At 40.3% G+C, this 24,839-nt stretch overlaps 1 long non-coding RNA gene across 1 annotated transcript in view; it reads left to right on the top strand.

The window, feature by feature from the left end:
* Window positions 1-8,257, top strand: part of LOC310766842 — a 35,550-nt gene extending 27,293 nt beyond the window's left edge. The window contains exons 2-3 of the long non-coding RNA XR_014550441.1: window positions 5,807-7,524; window positions 8,243-8,257. This is a non-coding gene — a long non-coding RNA (uncharacterized lncRNA). The remainder of the gene's footprint in view (window positions 1-5,806; window positions 7,525-8,242) is intronic.
* Window positions 8,258-24,839: the final 16,582 nt, after the last annotated feature.

Genomic DNA, 24,839 nt, shown 5'->3' with positions numbered 1-24,839 from the left:
CATCCTAAGGGAGCCCACAAATGCATTCAATAAATACAAAACTATAAACTATACATCCAAGAGAAGTGATTCCTCATATTCAAAATTCTTTATATGGGCACAGCTTTGAACAGATTAAAACTCGAAGAGCATCTACAGGAATATTTGGAAAGACCCAAAGCCCTATATCTTAGGGTTACCCATTTATAGGTATTATATAAAAAGTGCTAGATGGCTTGGATCAAAAGAAATTAATGTGTGGAACCTTAAAACTGACAAAATGCTACTTATGTCTTGTCCAACTAGTCCTACCTTAAATATCCAGGGGAGGGGGGGACCATATAGATAACCATTTATGTGGAAGGTTGGCTATTTTCACCATCTATATTAAGGTCAGCAAAAAGAGCAGTTTATGGGTAAAGGGCAATAATAAAGAGCTAGACTTTAAACATGATTAGTTGATGTCTATTAAAGTTCTGTTACAATGAAATATATACCTCAGGTGAAGAAAATCACCCACTTCTCCTAGGATGATAGTCTTGCTGGATGTGTATTTTACCATATATTTAGAATATTTGTGATTTTTGACTTCATTCTGTGAAAACAGTGCAATGCAATAGATTTATGAGCGTTTGACGGAAACAAGGGTAGGAAAGATTATGGCATACTTGTTTAGAAAAACTGAATGGAAGATTTTTGATTTACACTGACATATATCTAGATGGAACTATAGTTTGCAAATTGCCTAGAGCACCCATCTTTTATTAAGTGTTTGATGGGTGGAGAAATATATATATGTATATTCTAAAACATTCTAGGAATGCCAGTGTTGCATATGCAGCTGTGATTAGTATTTTTTTAAACAATTTTCTAAATTCCCCCTTCATCACTAGGTTTGCATTGTGCAGTCCTATTTTTAATGCATTTTCCAGTGAACAAATTCTGCAGTTTGAATAATGTTGGAGATAAATGTTTACTGCATTCACAGTAAAAATTCTGTTTAGGTACTTTCTCCTTTGATCAGACTCACTGACACTTTATCGTATATTCTTCCAGTACAGGCTAACAAAAGAAAGATTAAATAACCTTGGACGCAATCTGCTGCACAGTGTTCCCATACCGGATCCACTGAAAAGATTCTGTGCAACTACCATGGGCAAGAACTTATTAATGCTTTTGCACAATATGCATGCAAGAACTTCATGCTGAAGTTCTTTCATTCCCCTTGAAGACTTTTAGTTTGTATGCTATCTGCTAAAGTCCCTAAATATCTGGTAAAAACACACACACATTCATCCTAGCTTAAGTAGAACTGTTACACCTAACTCTCCCCAGGAATGTTGCAAGACATGCAGCTGAAGGATAACTCCTGACAAGTTTTGGGAGGATGCGAAACTAAATTTTTTACATCTGTCTCAAGCAAGGCCAATCTTTATTCTCCCTTTACACATAACTGGCCAAATGATACAATCCTTTAAACTACTGCAGAAAGAATTTAGGGTTGTGGTAAGTCAGTGCAATGAAACAATCATAATGCTTTCCATTGTACTGGTATTGTTGTGCCAGCAACAGCAGCTATCACAAGTTTATCACAGGTGCAGCATGCAAAGGTGATGTATAGGCAGCACACATCTAGATAGAGATATTAGTTTGATGAGACTTAGGAACTTAGGAAGACTGATGTGGTGGTATTCTGAAGACATTTTGGCTAGTTTGCTATCTGCAATGTTGATGGAGTGCAGTGCTCTTAAAAGGCAGCTGTATTCTTTTATAATGGGACATAGGAATGGTGATACTCAAAGGACCTTTAGACGTATGCCTATGTATGACATCAGGATGGCATATTGTTTTTAGAATTTGCAATTGTAAACTACAAATTATAGAAGGTATATTTCGTTAGGGCACATGGCAGGGAACAGCAAAGCAAAAAATGTCACTCAAGAAAGTTATGCTTTCAGGTATCTAATTAGCATCAGATGATACCAGGTATTTTAATGTCAGCACCTGTTATACTCTATTTTATTTTCATAGATTTGTGATTAAAATGTTTTACAGATACCCTGCTGAGGTTTCTATGTGTCTGTATATCAATACTTAGTCTAACTGAAGGCGATACAAATTGTTAAGCGACAAAAGGGACAATTGGTTGCTGAGAAAAATCATCAGACTGTAATTCAAAAACCAGATGAGGTAGAGTACTTGGATTAAATCAGATGTGCAGCCCTATTTCATCCTAAATGTGTTTATTTAGAAGTAACAGCACGTAACCATCCATGTTTACTCAAAAATAAGTCTGACTGAGTTTAATGGGTCTTCCCTCTAAGTAAGGATTATAGTGTTACTTCTGAATCCAGTGGGTCTTTACTTCTCATAAACTATGCCAAGAATTGTAGCTGCAGATCATATTTATTTACTAGAATGTTATGTTCAACTAAAATTGATTTGAATTACTTCCAAGTAAATGTGTTTAGCAATTGCTTCTGAAATCAGGACCTCTAATTTTACAGATCTAGTAGGCTATGCTGCACAACTATGATCCTATCACAGTTTATTCCAGAGTAATCCTATATAGGTATAACAACAACTGTGGAATAGGTGAGATTTAAGATTGTATACTGTCCAGCCCAATCCCAAACATATTTACTCAAAGGTAAGTGCACTGAGCTCAATGGGGCTTACTTCCCAAGTATGCACAGAATAATTCCCTTAGTGGGCAATATACTTAGGAAGTAAGCCTCATGGAAGACACACAACTTGTGTGTTTTCCCTTTTGAAAATAATGATTTGACATTATAAATATATGGTGATTTTGCTCTTCTATCTTCCTGTATTGCAGGATTTTCATCTACTTTATTTATGAGTTACAAGGATCTTTTTTTCCCAAGTAATAGCCATCTGCATATGTTATGGCAAGAAACTCACATGGGTCTTTCCTAAATTATAAGCTTGACAGGGCATGGCAAAGAGTGTCATTCCAGAGGTTTGGAGAGTGCTTCACGCACTATAGGTGCCATCAGCTGGTTTTTTTTTATAACTCTAATAAATAATTGGTGGTTATTAGCGATAAGCAACTATCATTAGCATGACTTTTCTAGCAAGCCAACAAGCAATTAATCTCAACATCAGTCCTTCACATTCTCTAAACCGAATCACAGTCTCTTAAAACAGCTGGTATCTTCTGTTGTAGTAATACTTCCATTTGGGATGATTCTGCCTTTTCTCCAGTTCAAATGGTACTAATGTTTAAATGACCAAAAAAAAAATGTAAATAATTTCTCTGGTTTGGTGGTATGTTAGGAGCCACCTGACTCAAGCCTCTGAAACTGCAGGCACATAAAACAAATGTGGGGGTGGGGATGGGCGTGGGAAATGAAACCAGAATCAACCCAATTGATGACTGAATATTTAACAAACTAAAATGAAGGTTGTATTGTTGCTTAGCTGCACAAACACAGAGCATGAGATTGTGATTCTGTCAGAACATTGCACCCGTCTTGCACAGGCCAGCAAAAGGACAGTTACAATGAAACAAACTCAAAAACAAAATCCCCCAAAGGGGCAAGGATCATTTATTGTAAAACTGTCTAGCTCCTGAACCTAAGTATATCATGAAACCTAAGTGAGAGAGACAGTGTAGTGTAGTGCTTAGAGTCTTTGTCTCAGGGTTCTTCCACTTCTCAGTTGGGAATTTTGCTGGGTAACATTGAGCCAGTCATCCTCTCTCAGCCTAACCAGCCTCACAAGGGTTTTGTGAGACTAAAATGTGTTGGAAGAAAGAACCATACAAGCTACCCTGAGCTCCATGGAGGAAGGGTGGTATAAAACAACAAACAAACAAACAAACAAAAACAGACAAACAAACAAACAAACAAACCAATAAGATGAACTGGTTTTGCACAAACACCTTCAGGAGTGTGCCCCAATTTTAATAGAAAAAACCATATCTGAAGCGTTAAACAAAAATCTTGGATTGCTTAGAACTGTTGGGATTTACGGCCAATCACAATATGCAGCCTCGGAGGAGTGATTTGCTAACAAGAACTACATATTATTTTTCAAGAGAACAACTTTAATGTTAGAAGTCTGCCATGCCCCCATACTATAAGAAGGCGACTCTCTTTCTGGAACAAAACCATCAGGAGAATCATCATTCCAATTAATAGCCTGATCTGATTCTTTGCTGAGTGAGGCCCCGGACCTCTGCCCCCAAAATTCTGCCCCAATGATGTCAATGCCATTAACAGTCATTATGGTGACATCTCCATAAGAAGTGTTGCTTGATTTGGAGGGAAAAGTCACTGGGAAAGAGGAGCAGCAGGACAGAGCTCTTAGCAGCAAGGCAGAACGAGAACAGAGAAAGCAAACTCTATGCATTTATCGAAAATATTTGTACCCCACCTTAAAGTTTATTATAACATTATTAGTGAAAATGAAAACCATGAATTTCACTTAGAAATTTTTCATTGTCCTTCAGTAAAATAGGGAAATGTTGACTGCAATCCTATACATTTATTCTCAAAAGTTAGTTGCATTGAGTTCCACTTACTTAGGAACTCATGGCAAGCATGCATGGGAGTGCAGCCTTAATCTTTCTCACTAACAAATGCAGGTTCCAGTGTTCATAAATTAAAATATAAATATGAATTTCCATTTTCAATAACATCCTTGCAAAAGCTTAGTACAGAGACCCACTAGATAAACATTCACACCGTGAGCATAACAGGTAAATATTTATGCTTATAAAGGTTCTGGCATCTGTTGTCATTGGTGCATCCAAGAGCATCATAGCCATGTTCGACAGCCTGAGTAGCAAACATGGAGTTGTTCAGATGTTGATAGACCACAACTCCCACCATTCCTGACCATTAGCTGTGCTGGCTGGGACTGATGGGAGTTGGAGTTTAACAACATCTAGAAGAACACACATTGCCTACTGATGATGACTGAGGGAATGGGTTCACAGCACAACACCTTCTCCCAGGTCTGTGTAACTTATGCCAACTAAATAGTTTGGAAAGGACAGTAATATAGGGTTTTAAGGCCTTTAAAAGTTGGGTGCGGAAACAATGCATAGCCTTTGGTATCACAGCAGCTACAATGAGGTATATGATTGATGTGTATAGCACATCTAGTAATTCATGTTTACAGTCTATGTCTGGGATTCTGAGACAGAACATTCAAACACAAGGGAGAACTGCATGCAGCCAGAGCTTCATTTTACTTTGACTTTCTCATATTGGAAGTAGGAAGCTACTTTTTAAACTGCTCATTGGGTTTCCTCAACAGACAGAACTGCAGAGGTGTAAACACAAAGAAAGCTCCAACTCTAGACCTTGCTATGTTCTATGCACCCATGTCCCTTCTATGTATTCAGGAGAGTGTGAAGACATTATCTCTTGCATCTATCCTAAATTCTATTCATCTTAGTTGTTCTTTTATTAAACCTAGCGGTTTTTTTAAATACAGAAAATTCAAATGGATGCTACATTAGTAAATCAGATTATTATTACTTTTAGGGCTTCCCCTATTCAGGACAGTTTAGTATGAAGTAAAAATACCAAGGGCCAACAGTGTGACATAAAGAGGGTCACCTGATTAATGCAACTAAACAAAGCAACAGATGGCAATGACAATACCTTGTTTTTTGTGACGCCAATGAAAGATATCTGTGAGACCACTTTGGAGCAGTATGTTTAGGAAAAAAACATGAATTTCTCTCTCTTTACGCTACCAAAACAACATCTGAAGATTGCTTCTGAACTGATGTTTCTCCTGTTACTTGTGCATTGGTTTGTAACTGCACTGTGTTTTTCTTTTCTCTATACAGGTATTAGAGAAGCATGGAGTGGCCAGAAAAATGTCCACAGCTCAAATATGGAGAAGTCTTACTGACAGCAGCTTGGAAACATTTTGGGACGTATTGCAACAACTCCCACCCCCCAGCAGTGACTTAAGCTGCAAAACTACTAAAATAAATTGTAATGGAAAACCATGAGGAGATATCAGGCACTGAAACAAATGTGAAATAAAGAAGAACTGCTGTTATCTAAAACTTTTTGTTAGTTGATTTGATAATGTGTGCTTCTTGTAATACCAAACTAATATAATTCCATGTCCTACTTTTTGTTTTATGCTGCCATGATCTGCTTGTGAGCTTCCTCATAGCCATTTGCTCATAAGGACATTGCACATTTCCTCACAACTAGCACCACTGAACTCAATAGAATTTACTTCTGAGTAGACATGTAGAGGACCACACTTTTAGCCATCTTAGAGACTAGGTGCAGAAAGGCAGGACACATTTGATTAATAAAATAAAAAAAGCTTTCACTAGCTTTGACCTACAGGTATATATATCTATATATCTCCATCACTTAGATAATGGGAGACTAGGAAAGTGTAATGATACCTTCTCTGGCTGCAGAACACTACTGGCATTGCTTTAAATGACTCTCTTTGCTTGTGCATTTACTCAGATTATGATAGGGCAGTTCATTGTGGGAACATAATACAAACTAGAACATAAAATTGTACCATTCTAAAGTGGAAGGAAACCACATAGGTTATGGTAATAAAGACTTTTTTTTTTAAAAAAAGGAACTTGATGGAATTAGCTTTATGTTGCTTGAACTTTCTGTTATGGGTCAGATTCAGGAAGATAAATGAATCAGTAATGTGGCATAGTAATGTAACTATCTTGATTGTACAAGCAGCAGAGCAAGTGAGACAACACTTTATCTTTACTAGAAATCAGACATTTTACAGATATTTGAAACAGTGAAAGGAAAGTTCTTGGTGTTCCAAACAATAATAACCTTCTTTTAAAAAGATGGTATTACAAGTACCAGCTAATCTTAGACTTGTAGAATGGAGAGTACTATAAAGCAAAGGGGAGAGAGAGAGAAAAGTAGAGAATATGCTAATTGAACTGTTTGTCCATGCCTGAGGAATCAGATTACTTCTCCACCCCTGTGCCCTACCAACCTAACAGAAGGTAGCAAAACAAGTTGTAACAAAAACACTTTTAAGCAAGGAAACAGAGAAAGAAGTGTAAGATCAGCCAGGCTCCTAATACACACAATTATTTTTGCATGCTCTCCTCTTGAGTAAAAGGGCTTAACCTGGACTTACACTACCAGTTCCAAAGGACCAGAAGCTTTTGGAGAGCAATGGAAGAGTTGGTCATGTTGATCAGCATCTGTACAATAAGCAAGCCCTTGGGTGCATATGCATCTTCTTCTGCCTTGTTCCAGTTAAGGGAAGAGCCTGTAACCTAGACTCACACAATCACCTCCCAGTTGTCAGAAGATCAATGTATGGGCTATTCCTGTGAGTTGCATCTGTTGTCTAATTTTGTCTTTGTTGACCCCTTTCTTCCTAGGATTCATCCACTTCCAAACAGTGGACTAGGAAACCCGGGACTTCTTAGAAATACAGCTTGCCTACCACTACTGAACTTCCTCCATGCCATACAGTCATGGGGAGCTATTAGATGTGTTCCAAAGTATACTTTCAGGTTGTGTGGGGCAAGGCTCAGTGCTGCAGGTCAGTGAAGGAGCCCATCTTTTGCCTGCAAAAGGTCCTAAGTTGAGTCTATGGCATCTCCAAGTATGGTTAGGCAAGTCTCCTGATTGAAAACCTGATGAGCCATTGCCCGTTAGACTAGACAACGTTGAACCACATGGACCAATCTCTAACTCAGTATAAGACAGCTGCCTATGTTCTAAACTGGGAAGCTCAGTAGGTCTGTGACTATGTGAATATGATTCAGAAGCAAGTTCCAGGATTTTGTTGACATCATTCAAGCAGCCTCTCATCATGGAACTATAAACACAATTTCACTCTGTTTTTGAAAGAGACTGCTCACTAACTGGATTTGACTTAAGATTCACAAGTACCTCAAATTCCCCCAAATCTCCTTCCTTACAACTCCTGGTCCAGCTATTGTCTTCTTGCAACATTCCATGCCCATAATGCCATAGAGATTACATTTGACTTCACAGTTGTGCTGCAATCCACAAATGCTGTACTATTGCCGTCCACACCACAATTTTTATCACAGGCCTATTCCCCACTGGATATTGTGTAGCTACCTGGAGTGTAATTTAATTGTGACTTTAGGTTAAGTAATTTACTCCAAGGCTCTCTCCCAGAGTGTGACAGAATGGAGAGCTAGCTGACAACATATCTCTGAATGCAAAGGTTTTTATATAAAAATGAGCACTAAAGAATATCACGGTCTAATTCTGCTTCTCTTATGCAGGTGTGAAGTTTCATTGGCCAAACCAAGACTAGCTGAGTAAGAATGCTTTTAAGATGATTTGATCTTTGGAGATATACTATAGAACATGTTGGAAGTGGGCAATGAAAAATAATGCTCACATCTCATGCAATTTAAAAGGAAAATTCACTCCCCCTGCCCCCTCCAGACTTAGGTCCTGGTTTTTCAAACATAATGAATATCCAATAGCACATAATGTATTTAACATGTTCTATTAACATCTGGAATGTTGGACTGTTAGTAATAAAAGAAACATCATTTTTTGTTTTCTGCTAACAATAGATCCAATCCATCCAAAGTTAAGACCTTCTTTAAAATTTCATCAGGGTAAAGTTAATCAAATAATTAATTTAAGAGAATCAGCCCTTTTTTCACTAGATTATGATTGGATGCTGGAGATACTCAGAGATGGAACCTACTGCCTGCAAACATTTGTGCTTCCTTTGAACTATGGCCCTGCTTTTTAGCACCAGCAACCTGACAGTCAAGGAAAAAATATGACCACTCTTTAGCCTTATAGTTGTGCAAGTGTGGAAAAAATGTGCATGTGGATATAAAATGTCACAATATCCATACAATCCATTCCTTATACATGTGATTCTCTGGGGGTCTGGTTTTCCAAATCCTGTCACCAGGATTTTCTTTAATACTTTAGTCCAGTCTATTAGCAAAATTTAAATTCAAAGACTAGAGTGGTGGAAGTGAAGGGTTCAAGGCTCTGTACTATAGGACACAGTACAAGTGGCAGCATGGAGGGGGAGTCTGGAAGAAAGCAGAGAGCAATGTAAATGGTATACCTAGGCTGTAGCTGCTAGAGATTTAAAAGTACTATTTCTAGTTTCTGGATAGCTAACCTTTTCGCATTAGCTATCCAACTTTTCTTCACAAAACATGAGGACTATGAAATCTGGGCTCCAAAATCTGTGTATATCCTCCATCATGTACTGTCTGAGATTCTGCGCATTATAAATCTCTGGATATATCTGATTGCAATGTATCTTTGATTTCCCCCAGAATTTACTATCACCAGGCAAGAAGAAGAAGTTCCATTGGAACTCCACTCAGTAATTTGACAATATACAAAGCAAGTCAAAGACCTCAAACCCGTGATAGGTTTGGATAGGTCTTGAATAAATATATAGTACAATCTCCTAAGAACAAAAGAAAGAAGCCAGTCTGTACCATTTCTTTATCCTAAAAGTAATGATTACATTTTAAAAACACACACACACACATATATAATATGTATGTAACCTTAGTTCCTGCTACATCTCCCTCTTTGATGTACTCTTAGTGGCTCTCAAATGGTGATTTCCCCCACCCCATTCCCCTCATCAACTGCTCCCACTGCTGTTCAGGCTGCATCCAATTTTTTATCTCATGAGTTCAACATGTGTATAGTTTGCAAGGCAGCATAAGAGTTTCTTTCTGTTTTGCATTAGTCCAGCTGGGATATTAATTCGTACAGACAATTTTATGTGAATGAATAATGCCAACGCATTTTCCATAGTTATCCTATATGCATGGCGTAAGAGCATATGGTCTTGCATGTAACTGAAGAAATGGCCATCAAACTGCAGCTGTATGTAACATTTCGGGCTTGGCATGTAGGAGACTTTTCTATCCTGCTACTCTCGTGAGCTTAGAATTACAGAACTATTTCAGATAATTCAGATCTAACATTAATGTCTATCTGTGTAAGTACGGTACTTTCTTTAGCTTTATGAAAACCATAGGCTCAATGCTACACTTTAACTTCCGGAATTAGGGGCTGTTTGAATATAAATGTTAAAATTGTTCTAGAATACACAACACTGTTATGGACCCTGAACTACATATAGGCCACATCCACACTACACATTTTAAGCACTATGCTAGCTTTTTAACTGTCATGGCTTCTCCTAAAGAATCTGGGAGCTTTCATTTGTTTAAGGGGTGCAAAGAGTTGTTAGAGCACCCCTATTCCTCTCACAGACCTATGATACCCAGAGTTCCCAGAGAAGAGGGACTGATTGTTAGACCACTCTGGAAACTGTTTATAATCCTGCCTTGCAAACAAGGATTGAACTATGGTTTGCAATCTTGGTTTGTAGTCAGAAGTTAGAGCTGCTGTTTCATGGTTTGGATGAAATGGGAAACCGTAGAGGAAGTGAAAAGGGGGAACAAATGTTCAGGTACCACACCAATAAACTATGATGATCAAACTGAGATTATTAAAAGGAGTCCTGCTGGATCAGACCAAAATCTCAGCATCCTATTCTCACATTGGCCAACCAGAAGCCTGTGGGAAGCCCACATACAGGACCTGGGTAAAACAGCACTCACCACACTTATGTATGAACTGGGCCATTGATTCAGCACATTCACTGCCTTAAATACCTGTAAAAATGAGAAATAGAGTTAGGTATCATCAGCGTACCAATGGCACTTCAGCTATCCATATGTTCTACCCTGTCTAGAGTCTACACAGTGGGAGGACCATGTAACAGTTGATTGCTATATTCATTAGACAAACACGATGATCACGAGCTGCCCATCATCTAATATCTGGAACAGGAACATCGCTGAAATGCTGGAATCCCTGCTTCTTATTAAACTGTATGCAATGCAGATATTGTTGCTATCAAATCAGGTTTTTAAAATGTTGAATTCTGTGTCTTTCCCCCAAATGAGGATTCTTCTCTGTGCTGTGCTGGTGGGCATCTTTTGCATGGGAACTGCCATAGGGGCTTTTATTTTTGTGGATACTGTGATAGGATCAATCTTTTTTACTGGAATAAAAAAACCTGCATTTTTAAACACAACAGAGTACTTGGTTCCTCATGCTTCTGCTGTGTGTGTGTGTGTGTGTGTGTGTGTGTGTGTGTGTGTGTGTGTGTGTAACCTGTTCTTTCAGTAGACTTTCAGACCAAGTAGCATTACTGCAAGCTGTTGCATTAAAAATAACACAAGATGCTAAATAAAGGAAGATGGATATCAAACTACAATCAAGTAGCATTTTGAATCTATCAAAAGGAGAACGAGGTCTTCAGAAGCATGTGAGCATGGAAGGAGGCCACAAGAAGTGAATCCGTTCCAACAAATTATTCTGAAGTAGCAAAAAGGGGCAGTAATAAAACCAAACTTCCAGCCTATAAAAATAGATTCTCGGAAAACTGAACTCATTAGCTGTGTACTAGTAGTAGCTAACTCGTTTTCCTCTGACATCAAGCTAGTTCAAGGCCAGATATTTCTTTCGACCACTATGAAAAACTAAAAGAGGGGGAAATATAGAATACACAAGGAAAAAGACACTAGGACACACAGCTCAATCATTCTTTTTCTTAATTTGGATCAAAGCTAGTTTGTGAGGGAATGTCTCAAAGCATAGCATTTCATAATAAATGACAAGATGGATACAGGATAGATGTGAACTGTAGTTAATGTTGTGTGTTATCTGCTTCCCAAACCAGCAGTGGGAATGCCCAGAATACTACCGACACCCAGTGTTAGGGTTTTTTTGTTTTTGTTTTTAGAAAAAGAGGTGCCAGAACTCAACATGAACACCTCCCTTGTTCTCTTATAACAGCAATGGCACCCACCTGATGACACCCTTAACAAACTTCAGTTCCCAGGCTTCTTCAGTGGAAGTCTTGTGCTTTCAAGGTGCTTTAAATGATGTGGATGTGGCATTGTCAGATTTGGTTGACTAATTGGAACAGAATATGGATGGCAATATACAAACCAATGTGCATTTCCATTCACATTCTGCCCTATGAGGAGTTATGTGCAAAGAAGGCTAGACCAAGGTAGTTGATCCACAGTACTGGCCTCACAGGCAATACAAATAGAATTGGGCACAACAGTCCAGTAGCCTGAGTAATGTTCCCTTTCCCACTTCCCTTTAGAATGAAGGCTGTGGGAGGTCCCGCCCACCCTAACTGATGTCATTACACAGCAAAAATTGGTTGGTAATGTGATGCTCTGTTGTTATCATGGTCAGTACGTGATTCCTTGTTGTTTGGGATCATAGTTTGTTTTGTTTTTTAAGGCACCAATGCAGCATCAAATCAAGGAAAGAATAACTATGCTCAGGGATTAAGCGGAAAGTGCATTGCTCTCTTTTGTTTTTGTCTTCTTCCTCCCAATGGTAGCTCTCACTTTGAAAGCCGAACCTCAAACAGATTTGGTACAGCACTACTGTCAATGGGAACATTTGTGGTTCTGATATCATATCCCCAGCTCTTATTTTCATGCTTCCTTTCTGATGTTGCAACATTGCTTGGAACAGAATGTTTTGCTTTGGACTTAAAACACAAAAACCTAAGTAAGCCTTTCTTACGTATTGCTTCAAGATGAGTAACTCTGCAGGAAATGCTAACATTTCTATTTAATTGGACCAAGAGCTACCCTGAGCATAGAATAAATGAATTGATTAAGTGGTTCTCTTATTTCCTTATATTCATTTTACCGCTGGAAAAGACTCTGAGTGTGTATTGGCTTATAGCAAATGCAAAATAGCAGGCCACATTCAAGCATTTATTTACTTAAAGCATTTCTTAACTACTCTTCATCAGAATATTTCAAGCTGGTGTACAAAAGTGTGAAAACAATTCACACAGTGAATAAATACAATGGATGAAATGCAACGCTGCATTCTTCTCATCATTCTTAGCTTGCCAGATGGAGAGATCCTCCAACTATCCGGCTGGAGACAAATTCAGAATGTGTGGGAAGGGAAAGGAGGGTAAGGCTTGCTGCAAAATCAGGTCTTCCATTGATGGGGCTGCTTAGAGGAACCCTGTCCAATATAATTAAGCAAAGTACAACAAACAACATAATAAAAAGGGGGCTAAAAAGTTAAAACGAAAACACAAAAATCCCTGCCTACCAAGGTCAAGTAGATCCCTTGCTGGTAGGAACTTCCAGCATTCCATACCATTCCCATTTTCTCCTTATAGGTCCACATTCATTCCAGTTCAGGTATTTGTTTACAGATGGAGATCCTTCACCTGAAAAGAGGTGACGCTCAGGAGGAAAGGTTTACAGGGTTGAAATTATTCGTCAGGTTTATCTTTTTAATCCTAACATACGAGGCTTGTCTACATATTATCACCTTTCTCATGAGCGAAGGCTTATGAAAATCTGATTGTTTTTAGTTTAATTATTTGTCCCTGCCCTCTTTCCCCTTCAGGGCCTTTTAAGCTACATGAAACTAAGCAATAATGTTCAGAGAGCAAAGATGGGGAGAGTGAAAACTAGTGACATTAATTCCCCATGAATTCCAGTGCAGATATACCAATGCAAACCCTATTAAAATTAATAGGAGTCATGTGACTAAACCTCCTTGAGACCTGAACCTCAAAGATCTGTATTTAATTTTTGATTTAAAAGAGAAATGAAAAGTATTATTCTGTGGCAATGATGCCTCATTGGCCTGTCACCTGTGTATTTTTTAGCATAATTCAAAGGTTACTTTGAAGAAAATGATCCGTTTCAAGCACAGAAGCAACTTTTGTATTAGAAGTCAAGGGTCATGAGGATAGTTTAATTAGTATTACAAATCTGAGTAACATTTTCATCTTAATACTAAAACGAGATGTAGTATCTGCAATCTACCCCTTAGCTATAATTTTAGACTTAAACAGCCGCAAGGAATTCAATCAATAAAATATTTTTCATAACAGTGAATTGGGCCTACTTTTTAATCAGACTTTTGTAAAAAGAAAAAAGAAAGAAAAATGATTGACTATTAACAGAGTATTAATAAACCATTCTGTTAAATGGGATTTCTAAAAAGAGACTTGAATATAATATTGTAGCATGCCAGTGAAATTTGGTGCAGTTTTTTTTTTTAAATGCTTTGAGCAATATTTATGCCATTCACATGCAATGTAAAGGCATGAGGTAAACAAAGCTTTCATTCCTGTTCTGGCCTTATATTTATTATTATTGCAAGTTAATTATAAGACCTCATATAAGTTTTAAAAATTCAGTGATTATGTTTCCTTTTTATTAAACTTCGGCCAGAGGTTGTTATTCAGTTTTGTGCTGTTTTATTCTGTTTCTGTGTTGTTAATGTGCTATTTTACCCTGATTTAGTTTTTATGTGTATTTCATTTTTTGTTTTGCTTTGAGACTTTATTGTAAACTGCATAGAGAATGTCAGTCATTGGGAGGTGTAGAAATGCAATGAACAAGCAAAAAGATAAAAAAATAGCAAATATGCTGGGCAGGATCTAGTGGATGAGGTATTATGAAAAAAACCTTTTCCCAATCCAATTTCTGCACGCCATGACCACCTTTTACTTGCTCTCCTCCAAATTAAGAAGTCAAATCCTAGCCTTCCTCTCGGGGGAGTTTCTGTAGCCCCCAGATCACTTTGTTGCTGAATGTGGTTGACTTGTTGATTGTACGGAGGTCATAACAGGGCTTGGAACCTCCAGGACTCATTGCCTTGCTTTCAGTACTCTCTCAGGCCCTGTCCCTCCTTGGTATTCGACACCCCTTCCATGAGTCATTTTGCTTGGCTGGAGTGCATTCTTGAACTGTGATAATGCCTCTTGCTTGGTTGATAGGATGGATGGATACCAGACAGATGTCTTCATGGTTTGTGAGACCAGAAACCTCTGACTTTTGCATGACTGGAACATAGCCTATTGTACGAAGACAAGAGACGCATCCGCTATTCCACCCACTTTTGCCTCTGGCTCTGCCTACTTTTAAGAAGATCTCTAAATATATATATTTATATTTATATATATTGACCCCTACTGGGTCAAATCAAAGGCCCATCTAGCCCAGCAGCCTGTTCTTACAGTGGCTAGTCAGTTGCCTTTGCAAAGCCTGCAAACAGAACATTAGTGCCACAACATGCTTCTCACTTGGGCTACCCAGCATCTGGGATTCAGAGGCATGAGACCTCCAGTACTGCAGGTTAGCGGTTTTCAACCTTTTTGAGTCCATGGCTCTCTTTACCAACTACATTCTTTCTGTTGCACCCCTGTGGGACTCAGGAGCCCAGTTACATCACCCTTTGCCTGCAGAGCTGGCAGCCTCTCACCCTTTCTCGAATATCCTCCCTTGTGGAGTGTTCCCTCAACCTCCTCTCCTCTCCTTGGGAGTCCTCTGGGCAGCTGCCACCACTGGCCCTGCTCTCTGAGCTGCCCCCAAAAGACGTGCCTCCTTACACTGCCCCACAGGGGCCTGGGAAGCAACCCCTGGTCAGCCCCAGAGCCATCATTTGCCTGGGAAGCTTGCGGCAAAGGCTGCTGCAGCAAACAACTGTGCAAGCCTTTGGGAGGCAGAGACACGAGAGGGCATCAGAGGAGGAAGAGAAGGAAAGAGGAACAGAGGTCAGTGTTGCTTGTGGCACCTTTGCCCATCATTCAAGGCACCCCAGGGTGCCACGGCACACTGGTTGAAAACCACTGTTTGTGGGTAATATAAGGAAAAGGTAAAGGACCCCTGAATGGTTAAGTCCAGTCAAAGGCGACTATGGGGTTGCAGCATTCATCTTGCTTCAGGCTGAGGGAGCTGGCATTTGTCCGCAGACAGCTTTCCGGGTCATGTGGCCAGCATGACTAAACCGCTTCTGGCATAATGAGACACCATGAGGGAAGCCAGAATGCACAGAAATGCCATTTATCTTCCCACTGCAGAGGTACCTATTTATCTACTTGCACTGCCATGCTTCTGAACTGCTGGGACAGAGCAACAGGAGCTCACCCCGTCGCATGTATTTGAACCACCGACCTTCCAATCAGCAAGCCCAAGAGGCTCAGTGGTTTAGACCATGGCACCAACTGCTCCCATAAGTAGTATACAGCTATCATGGCTAGTAGTAGCCATCAGTAGCCTTGTCCTCCATGAATTTGTCATCCAAAGTGGTGGCCATGACTATATCTCGTGGGAGAAAATTCAAGTTTATGTGCTGTGTAAAGTATGTCTATTTGCTTGTCCAGAATCTTCCACCAAGCACCATGTGAGGGGAAGAAAAACCTAACCCTATCCACTTCCTTCACACATGCATTTTTTTTATACACTTTTACTATGTCCTCCATTACTGTACTCTTTTCTATATATATATTTTTTGTAAGCCCAAAGGCTCCAAATGTAACCTTTCCTCATAGGCAAAACAAAAAAAAAAATTTCCTTCCAGTAGCACCTTAAAGACCAACTAAGTTAGTTCTTGGTATGAGCTTTCGTGTGCATGCACACTTCTTCAGATACACTGAAACAGAAGTTGCCAGATCCTTCTATATAGTGAGAAGGTGGGGAGGGGTATTACTCAGAAGGGTGGTGGGAATGGGTGGTTGGCAGATAGCTGAGATGAGCTATCTGCCAACCACCCATTCGCACCACCCTTCTGAGTAATACCCCTCCCCACCTTCTCACTATATAGAAGGATCTGGCAACTTCTGTTTCAGTGTATCTGAAGAAGTGTGCATGCACACGAAAGCTCATACCAAGAACTAACTTAGTTGGTCTTTAAGGTGCTACTGGAAGGAAAAAATTTTTTTTGTTTTGACTATGGCAGACCAACACGGCTACCTATCTGTAACTTTCCTCATAGGGGTGCTGTTCCAGCTTTGAAATCATTTTTTTGTTTCCCACTTCTGCAGCTTTTCTAGTTCCACAATATCATTTTTTAGGTGCAGTGACAGGAACTGAAAGCAGTCCTTTTCTTAATGATCCCTAACATGGAATTCACCTTTTTTCATAGCTGCTGCACACTAGTTGACATTTTCACTGAGCTACCTACCAAGTTTCCATTTGCTGGCCAGTCACCATCAGTTCAGACCACATAACTGCATACATTACATGAAGTTAAGATTTTTATTTTTTTTGCTTCAGTGTACACCACATTGCCCTTGCTTACACTGAACTGCATTTGCCATTTTATTGCATGGGGACTCTGTGGTCAGAATGGTCATGAAAATATATGAAAGGAACATTAAATGTATGCATAAAAACAAAAGCAAAATGACTTTGATTATAACTTTGCAGCATCTGCCCCAAATGTTCACTAATGATGCCCTAAAGTGGTACTACAGGAACAGCAAAGTTAAAAGGTGGAAAATTTTTTTTTGGGGGGGGGGGAGAACAAAAACAAAAAATCCTTGTGCTGTTTAAAACAACTGACAACTACAATCACTAATTCAATTTTAAAAAGCTTTAATAGAAGTCCATCTGTGAGTTCAGTTTGCCTTGGGGAAGGTCTAATTTGAGCTGGCCACTAATGAAAGCTTTACATGACTATTTAGATGACTACTAAGGAAAAACTGAGAAGTTACCACAGCAACCTCAGCAATGCTTTGTAGTATTTTTCCCCACTGGTGGCTTAATATTAATCTTAAATTACTCCCTTAGAACACCAAATTTTATTTTGCAACTTTCACAAGGGACTTTAGTTTAAAGAATGAAAAGGAATCTTCTCACCCTTTCAGAACTTTATCTTTTATGTTAATGGGAAGCAGATAAACCATGTACCTAATGCTAAAAGCAACAGAATGAGCAACTTTCATCCGTTGAGTTGTGTTCTCTCAGTATTTTGATAATGATGAACGCCAAGGAAAATACGACATGGACAATTGTATGGGCTATATGGAATATCCCTGGATGAAGGGATCAGACATGTAGAAATAGGGTTTGCAAGTTGGAGACGTTCCCTCATGTGGGATGCTGGACAACAGAATTAAGGAGACAGTAATTTGATGACATGCCCTAAACCCACTGGGGCTTAATAGATTGTAGAAAGCCTTGGGATGGCTGTATTAGTTGCTGAGTCACTCTCTCATTTGATTAAATATCAAGTTTGTTTTATGCCAAGTTTGTAGTCTGCATTTATGGACCCTATAATATCACAAAACTGGTTGCCCAAGCTTTACACTGGCATGAAACTACAGTCTTGGATCAAGGAAAATCCAGCCTGGTTCCACCCCAAATATACTTTTATTTTAATTTTTTTTAAAAACCACCTCATACTTGACCCTAAAGCCATATCTGTCCAGGAAGATTTAAACATAGCTATGCCTGTGCCAAGTCAGAAACTGGCACAATTTCCTCAAAGATATCTTCCATTATTCTGACAGTAGCATGGCTCTCTTTTCTTTCAGCATTTGTGGAATGTTATTTTTATTCCAAGCAATCGTGGCTCATTCTGAGAAGCCCTCAGATATAGTAAACTGCTTTCCATGGAGTAATGCAGAGGCAGAGAGCTTAGTGGCATCCACATAAAGGAAGTTCAATCCCTGGAACCCCCCCCCCCCCACAATTCAAGGTTCTGTGAAGACCCACTGGCCTTCTAGGACACTGCTGATTTCAAGGAAACCAACTACTTCCAGAAATCAGGTCTAGCTTCTAGGCCTGTTCACTATTCATTCAGTATGGCAGTGGTGGGAACCTCATACACAGGGGCCAAATGTGGCCCTTCAGGCCTCTATCTACCAGGCCTCAGGATTCTCCACAGGCCACCCAAAACACCCTCACAAGACCTGTACCCTGCCTCCTTGAGTGGCTTTTCCTGTTGAAATGTGCCCTTGAATTGTGATAGGACCTCTTCCTTGCATGTCTGAAGGACAAAGAAATGTAAAGGGGATATGTGTCCAGAAACCTCTGATTTTGTGTGGTCTGCTGTCCACACCCAACTCTGGCATACAGCTCCTGGAAGGTTGCCCATGAGAGAGAGATCAGCCCTCTGTCTGATTTATTTTTTTGCCTCAGCCCATTTTATGGAATTGCCTGTAAACAGGTTGATTGTATTTATCTACACAAACTAATATACCAAACTAATATAATATACCATATTAGTTTGGTATAATATACCAAACTAATATATACAAACTAATATAACATACCATCTTCTGGGACCATGCTCCCACAAAAGTCATGTGACCCACATGAGATTTCAGCCCTGAAAAAACACTATTTGGGGGGGAGGGTTAAGACTGCAGTGTGAGATTGTGCTAGATGGTGGCACCCAAAATGGTCACCGTGTACTCATGCAAAATAATGGGATATCCCAGTTTTCCTGGGGCAGTTAAGGGGCATGATATAATTGATTTGGTTCTTCATATAAGTAATGATTAAAATAACAGCTTCTACTTGGTTTACACCAAATAGTATATTTAATTTTATAAATTCTTCCACAGAAAATCTTGTGCATGCTACCCATTTTATCCCCCGACTTCCACATAGACTACAGACAGACCACAGACAGCTGACATTCTGTAAAAGGCTGACTGATACATTTCTTCCACAAGCTGCAACCACACCTTCAACATTTATGTCTTAATTGCCAGTATAATTTCCCTTTTTTGAGGTTACTGTGTCTCTTTAAAAAGAAAAAGAAAACACCCCAAAAATGTATGAATATCAGATTGTCAGTATTGTTATGAGGGTTTTGTGGGGGGAGGGGTTCAGTCTGGATAATGCCCCAAGTCCCTTCCAATTCTTGGGATCCTGTATTTGTGGGGGTACAATGTATGAGGGGAAGCTTGCCAAAGCAGTTCCTTTGCTTAGATAATGGCTTTGGCTAGCTAGTTCAGCACCATAATTAACATAACCAAAGAAGTTGTTCTGTGAGATAGGACAATGCCTTCTCCCCATTCCACCTAGCCATTATGTAGGAGAACAATAGTCAGATAGCAGAGCTGGAAGCAGGCTTGAAGTTGGAGGCACAGATCCAAAGCTGTGACTAATGAGAAGCAAGATTTTTTTGGGGGGGTGGATTAATGCTGTGAACCCCTCGAGCCTATGTTCAGAATGTATATATGTGTAAATAAAACTATACATCCTAAAGGCACCACCATGTACCCTAAAGATCCCACAGTAACTTTCTGACAGTAAGAGATGTTTAACAGTGGAACAGACTCCCTCGGGAAGTTGTGGACCAGGCATAGGCAAACTTGACCCTCCAGATGTTTTGGGACTACAATTCCCATCATCCCTGACCACTGGTCCTTTTAGCTATGGGAGTCATAGTCCCAAAACATCTGGAGGGCCGAGTTTTCCTATGCCTGTTGTGGATTATTCACTGGAGGTTTCTAAGCAGATGTTGGATGGTCTTTTGTCATGGATGCTTTAGTTGAGATTCCTGCATTGCAGAGGGTTGGACTAGATGGCCCTTGGTGTCCAATCCTACCCTACAATGCTATGATTCTATGATTTAGCCCAGGGTTGCTTCAGCTGTGCATTAGAGTGATGCAGTTTGCTTCAAGTGGAACTGGGGTGTGGTGGGGGCAGAGGAAGGCAGGAACTGGTGTTGAATGGTGCAACAAGACTTCTCAAAGAGTTGACCTTCATGCAGGTCTAAGGTGGGGTGGCAGTGAGGCTCCAATTCAGGTAGCAGAATGTCTTGGGTCAGCATTGATTCAGGTTTTGGTGCCCTCCCATTTCTTTTACTTGACCTTTGGCCTTGTATTGCTTTTGAACTTGTAGCGGAAGGATGGCTGTCACTTCCCCTAATTTCTGCATATGGCAAAGCTTGCATTGCTTCAGAGGCTGCTGCTCTTAGTCTAAAGAAATACATTCAGTCACCCAGCAAATGAAAGCCTTTCTGTCGTATGTCATCCATTTCAACAATACACATCCAAATTGAAATTTAGAGATGATGCTTTGTTCACATGCATCAGGAAATTTTTACATTTCTGTGGCCTACGTTAATGTGTTTTCCCCATCATGTTCAGAAAAAGGGGTCTGATTATCTATGAAGGTTGATCCGTAAACGTTTTCATTCATCCTGGAATAGCAAATGTGTATGTTTACACTGTCATCTGAAAAGATAACTCCGGAACCACATTATTGAGCCTGTCACAGATGTTTCTTGAGGGAGTGACCAATTTGCTAGGAGAAAAAGAATCAAAAGAAGCTAGGAGAAGATTTTCTTTAAAGCAGGACTCTCCTCCTCGCCAGTGTCTCTCCATTCTTCAGATGAAATTCTAACCTGTGATGCCTTAGAATCCAGTCTTCAAAAATCAGTACAAACAGTGCCAAACAGATATATTTTTGTCATCTTACATGAAATATTTAAATGCCCTCCTCTCATCCCCTTGGCACTGACTGCCAGCTTTATGGACCCAGCATCATTCAACCAGATCAGCCTGCAGCAATCTCAATTAGGATTACATGCCTAGACAGACTGATCAGTTAGATGTTGTCTACTCTATTCTGTTCTGTTGTGTAGCCTCATCCCTCTGCTGTTGGCGTTCCTGCCTTTTCCGAGTATCTCCTTTTCAGTGTGTTGTTTTCCCTGCACTGCTGCTTCCCGTGAGTCCTCAATTCTTGCTCTTCGTTTGCTCTCCTACCTTGGGTTTCTCTGGATCTCTGGTGGGTTAGTACTGCAGATATTCAGGGTTTGCATCTTCCCAAAGCTCCTGCTGTCTGGTATCAGCGTTCCATTCTCCCTATCTCTTGTACCTGCCTGCTTACTGACTGGCTCCATGGGCTATGGCTGCTATGCTAACATCTCCCTTCATTGGCCTTGCTGGATAACTTGAATCCTGGCTTTGCAATCTGACTTTCTTGCAGAACTGCTATAGCCCAAACTCAATAGGTCTACCTGGAGTCTTCCTCAGTCTTGATGCATTGGCTTATATTGACATAATGCCAAGAGGTGGGAGATACACATAGAACAACACCAGTTTCAAATTGTTTAGGCATGACTGATGTGGCGTGGTATAGGTATTGCTATAGGGGGAACTGTCATTGCTCAATGAAATGATGGCACATCAGACAGCCCTAGCCATTTTGATTTGGGTGATGCCAAGGCATGAGACTGGTGCCAAGCATTGGCATTGTAAGGCAGTGACAATGTCGGGCACCACCAACAGCTCCTGGAGCTCTCTGCTCTTCAGGAATATTGAAACCCAGGAAGTTGCCTCATACCAAGTGAAACCATTGGTCCATTTAGTATCATTATATCAACATTTTATAGCAGCAGCTCTCCAGAGGCCAGGAGTGTTAGAGGCACTAGGGATTGGACCCGAGACCTTTTGCACACAAAGCATGAGTCACATTTCCTTCTTGCTGTCACAGGTTGTTCACCTGACCTTTCTGAGCAAAAAAAAGGGAGAAAGGAGCAAAGAGAAGAAGCAGCAGCCTCTGCTTTGGCAAATAGACTCAGAAAAAGATGGCAAGGGGAAGGGCAAAGGTGACAGTGGCTACAAGGAGATGGACCCACAGGTCCCCCCAAAGCTGGAGTTGGTTCTCCAGAGGCAATTGTTCTTTTTTGATAAGTCTTCCAGAAGAACAGTGTGGCCTTGTGGTTCAGGCAATGCAAAGAAGCTTTGATGGTTGTGCTAAACAGTATGGGAGGTTCACTTTTAAAGGAGTGGGAACTGAGGGCCTTGCATTTGCATGCCTGATAGCAAAAATAGGCAGTGAATAGTAAAAGCTGCTTGCGGTGGTGTCTATTTCAGCTTGGGGCCAGCCTATGAAGGTCAATAATTTTGATGAAAAGCTAGTGCCCTCCCCCCCCAAAAAAAAATAACCAGGGGAAAGGTAATGCGAATGTGCTGCTGGTAAGTTACTCTTCCATGGTCTTCTGCCCAGTAGCATCAGTGTCTGCTTATGCCAAGGGGTTGCCCATACTCTGAGTCCTAACAATTTTGATAGACTGATTGAAAACCATCATAGGAAATCAATGTAATTTTTCACATATTTCTTCTCAAGATGGTGTGCATGATGCATCAGCTTCAGATGCCAATGTTTTCTTCAAGACATTCCCCTCCATCCCAACAGGAAACCCTTAAGTGTTTAGCTGAACCGTCTTTATTGGTTAATTCAAATGTTTCCTACTTACTGGAGGCTATTTAAATAGGCATCTGAGATTCCTACGTACTATTTGTATTTTAGGAATATAAAATAAACTGGAGTTGGGGCAAACCCTTCTGTGAAAACATGCAAGGAAACAAGTTTTCATTGGGTTAGGGTATATGAGCACCAGGCAGGTATTTTATCTGTAAGTGGAATGTGGTCCCCTTTGAGGCACTCTTGAGCTGATCCCAGAAGCTGACATTTCTATCTTTTATCATGCTTGCTTATTTGGATTTCTGGCAATGGATTCTGGAATCCAGCCATCTGAGCAAGCTTTATCTTTACCATCAAACTGGTCTTACTGAAATGGCAGTACTGATTCTAAATGGGCTTGAATCTTAAAGAAGGGCTTAGGGATTAAGCTTCCTGATATTAATTGTATTTCCAGCATAAAATTAGAATAATTTAACAGCAGGCGCACAACCCCAACCTCCATGCACTACTGGAGACTGGGAGACTACCGAACCTGATGCTAGCAGACAGGAACTCATGGAATCACCTTGTAGCATCAGGATCTATAGAGAAAGACACAGGAGACTCATAGGAGCCTTTGTCTAAGGAATCAAATGCCCTCCACTGTACCTCACTGGTTAAGTGGCGCACAAGAGGCTATGGAACCTAGGGGTAATGTTCACCTTCAGGCTAGAGCGCTGGCTCTATCAGAAACTAAGTTCTCTACAAAGAGCCTGGAAGAGATGGTGTGGGGCCAGAGGCATGAAAAGGCTCACTTTGTTTTCAACCTTTGTTGGAACAAGTTGCTTACTGAGCGTTCTCTGTGGTTCTGCAACTCCAGGGCCACCTTTCCCTTTCCTTCACCATACTATAGAGCCAGTGTGGTATAGTGGTTCGAGAGTTGGTCTAGGTCCTGGGAGACCAAGGTTCAAATCCCCATTCGGCCATGAAGCTCACTGGGTGACCCTGTGCTAGTCCTGGCCTCTCAACCTAACCTAGCTCACAGGATTGTTGTGGGGATTGAATGAGGAGCTCCTTGGAGAAGAAGGTTGGATATAAATGAAGGTAAACAAGCAAGCAAGCAGTCGTTCGGTCCCTTCGCAAACAGCCAGTCACCAGCTGATATGATGGCTTAGTTTATTTGAGAAGCAACTCAAGCATCAAAGTAATCAAACGCACAACCCACATGGGGTTGTAGCTACATTTTGGCTTGTGGAGCACCCTCCCATCAAATGGCAAGGAGATGAGTATAACCTTTAGAAGACATCTGAAGGCAGCCCTGTATTGGGAAGTTTTAAAATGTGTAATGGTTTATTATGTTTTTATATATGTCGGAAGCTGCCCAGAGTGGCTGGGGCAACCCAGTCTGATGGGTAGGGTACAATTAAGTTGTTGTTGTTTGTTGTGTTTGTTTGTTTGTTTGTGTGTGTGTCAAATGCGGTTGCCATCTTTCAGGTTAAAAAAAATAAAGGCTTTGGGCTTTTTATACGTGGTCCTTTATCCACAAGAAAACAACAAAGCTGTTTGTGGCGATTTTTGCTTGCTTGCTTCTCCGCTAAGAAGGGGGAAATGGTGATTTGGAATGTAGCACTAAAGACAGCGTGCACTGGCTACAGTAACAAAGTGTAATTCTTAGCCTTTCAGCTGACACAGGGCTTTGTTGTGGTTAGATATTCGGCAAAGCACAAAGCATTGTGCACTCCTAGCTATGTTGCTTCCATCTTTACGACTTCTCTGTGCTGCTCATAACACTCAGGATGTTTCATAGCAAAACAGCTAAATATAAGACAGTCTATTTCCAGTCATCCCGAATATCAATCTCTCACGTAAG

The sequence above is a fragment of the Podarcis filfolensis genome, assembly GCF_964270895.1.
Source record: "Podarcis filfolensis genome assembly, chromosome: 7".
In the NCBI taxonomy this organism is placed as follows: Eukaryota; Metazoa; Chordata; class Lepidosauria; order Squamata; family Lacertidae; genus Podarcis; species Podarcis filfolensis.
This window is presented reverse-complemented; position numbering and strand designations above follow the sequence as displayed.